Source organism: Carlito syrichta, unplaced genomic scaffold (assembly GCF_000164805.1).
Source record: "Carlito syrichta isolate Samal-C Ts95f unplaced genomic scaffold, Tarsius_syrichta-2.0.1 Scaffold184346, whole genome shotgun sequence".
Taxonomy (NCBI): domain Eukaryota; kingdom Metazoa; phylum Chordata; class Mammalia; order Primates; family Tarsiidae; genus Carlito; species Carlito syrichta.
This window is the reverse complement of record NW_007128442.1, coordinates 784-3,558: the sequence shown is the minus strand read 5'-3', so window position 1 is coordinate 3,558 and position 2,775 is coordinate 784. Positions and strand designations below refer to the sequence as shown.

The following is a 2,775-nucleotide window of genomic DNA, read 5'->3' as shown; positions in this document are numbered from 1 at the left end:
GCATCAGTGGGGATTTCTGCGATAGAAGTAGCCAGATTCCAGAGAGAGAGAGAGAGAGAAAGAGAGAGAGAGAGAGAGAGAGAGAGAGAGAGGAGGAGGGGGAAGAACAAGAGGGGAGGAGAAAATTGGGGGTGGGAGAAACAGACGGAGAGAACAGCGCAGGGGGCGGGGAGAGGGAGAGAGGTGGAGGCGAGAGCAGAAAGGAGAGCTAACGAGAGAGAGGAAGAGAGAAAGCAAGAGACCTGGAGGGTGCGCGGAGCTGAGTGAGTCAGACAGAGCTCGGAGGGATGGGGTGAGGACCGGAGGAAGCAGAGGCAGAGGTGGAGCGGGAGCGTGGGTGCCTGCAACCGAGGATCACAGGGCGCTAAATGATCCGGGCTCAGCGGCGCGCTTTGGTGCTGGCTGGAGAGATGCCGCGGAGACCTGGAGATTCGCTGCGCGCCCAGGTACCTACCCGGGACGTGGCGCGGGGCTCCGGGGTGGCTGTGCGCCCAGACGCCTGCCCGGACGGCGGCACAGGACTCCGGTAACCGTGCGCCCTCCGGGGAGCCATGGCGGAGGGGCCCGGGGGTCGTTGTGCGGTGGCGCCCCAGAGGGGCTGAGCCGGCCGCGGGCTGCGTCATGGCGGCACCGAGTTGCGGGTCCTGAGACCCGGCGGGGGGCGTGCCCCATGAACTCCTGGGACGCAGGCCTGGCGGGGTGCTGTCGGGCACGATGGGCATCTCGCTGCAGTCCAACGCGCCGGTGCTGCTTTGCCTGCGGCACAGAGCCGACATCCGCCGCAAAGCGCGGGTGCTCTTCACCCTCAACCTCATGTGCAGCAACCTGCTGTGCACCGTGGTCAACATGCCGCTCACGCTGGCCGGCTTCGTGGCTCAGCGGCAGCCGGCCGGTGACCGCCTGTGCCGCCTAGCCGCCTTCCTTGACACCTCCCTGGCCGCCAACTCCATGCTCAGAATGGCCGCGCTCAGCATCGACCTCTGGGTGGCCGTGGTCTTCCTGCTGAGCTACCGGGCCAAGATGCGCCTCTGTGACACCACGCTCATGGTGGCCTACACGTGGCTGCACGCGTTCACCTTCCCAGCCCCCGCGTTCGCCCTGTCCTGGTTGGGCTTCCACCAGCTCTACGCCTCGTGCACTGCTGTGCAGCCGGCGGCCCGACGAGCGCCTGCGCTTCGTGGTTTCACCGGCGCTTTCCACGCACTCAGCTTCCTGCTGTCTTTCATTATGCTCTGCTGCACGTACCTCTAGGTGCTCAAGGTGGCCCGCTTCCACTGCAAGCGCATTGACGCTATCACCAGGCAGACGCTTGTGCTGCTTGTGGACATCCACCCCAGGTGAGGGGGCCCCAGACGAGGGTGCCCCAGGCAAGGGTTCCAGCCACGGGGCTGGGGACTTGGTGGGAGCGAGGTCCCTGGCCTCAGAGCCTCCCTTTCTCCTGGGCAAACGAGAGTGAGGTGAGTGGCCAATACTGTGGGGCTTAAACAGGTGCTCAGAGCACCAGCAACCTGGGGCCGCAAAAGTACGTGAGTGAACCCATTTATACTTCGCTTTTTGAGGCATCAGGGTAGAAATCACAGCATCAGAACTTTATTGGGCTTCCTTATACTCGATTGATGTGTTTGTCGTTTTCACTTTAAATGGCACATGGGAAGGCAGCGGTCTTTGTTCACTGTTTAAGAATTTAAAAGGTTTGAATCAGGCCCCTGAGAGGGTGGCCTAGATGCTCAGGAAGCTACTTATCAAGCTCTTCAAACAGAAGTGTGGGTCTTGCCTCTCTCGAGTGTCTGGGCTGCCTCTGTCTCTCGACCCTGTATGTGTGTGAAACCTTATGGAAGCGGGCTGCATCTTCCCTTGTGGTGGCCTTAGAGGGGTGGGATGGGGGCCTCTTCCTGTCCTCCCCAGAATGTATGTCCAGTGTATCCTGGACTTGGTGCCTGGAGACGCCTGCAGAAGAAGTGTCACCCCAGCTCCTGAGACTGAGCCTGCTTCTATCCCATCCCCTCACTGGCTGCTGTTTCTGAGAAAGGCAGGTGGAAGAGGGCAAGTGTGAGTACCCGCTGGGAACCCCTGCCAACCCTGGGAGACTCTGAACTAGAGAAGGAGGTAACTCTCAGCTGAGCTGTCCTGAGCTCACCTCGGCTTTCCCCATGAGAATAAGAAAGTGAGGAGGGAAACAGTTGGCAATGTCTCTGTGAATTCCATTGTTTTATATTTTGTGGTCGCAGGAAAAGGCAGGCTATGTTGCTTGGGACCCTAGATAAGAAGGCACAGGAAGGAAGGGGACAAACTAGAGGTGTCAGTCTGAGCAAGAGTATCTTCAGTTCTGGGCTCTTCCTGCCCATGAACAATAACATGCTGTCCTTGACATTCACCAGCATGCAGAAGGGCATGTGTGTTTGTGTGTGTCCATTGTCCTCCTCAGCACTGCCCGTGTATAACTGCCCATGTATAACTGCTTCGTAGTTATACATCGGACCAAACATCTAGCCACAGACTCTCCTTGCAGAATTATGAACAAAATGTGCATGGAATGATTGCGAGCACATAGATGTAAATGTGGGAACTCCACATACACTGTCTCATGTGTTCACACATAAATTATGTGTGTACCAGACAGCCATGTGTATGCAGGTCACAGGTGTGACATGCGTGCACTTTGTCATAAAGACATGCAGTGTCTCTCACTGTGCATGTGTGTGCATGGTTCAGTGTCTTTGAAAGAGATATTTGCAGCCACAATGGCAGAGCTGTTTCTCTTTCTAGTACCCAAGA

At 57.7% G+C, this 2,775-nt stretch overlaps 1 pseudogene; it reads left to right on the top strand.

Moving 5' to 3' along the window:
* The first annotated feature begins 670 nt into the window (after positions 1-670).
* Positions 671-1,337, top strand: LOC103252946 (annotated as a pseudogene).
* The last annotated feature ends 1,438 nt before the right edge of the window (positions 1,338-2,775 follow it).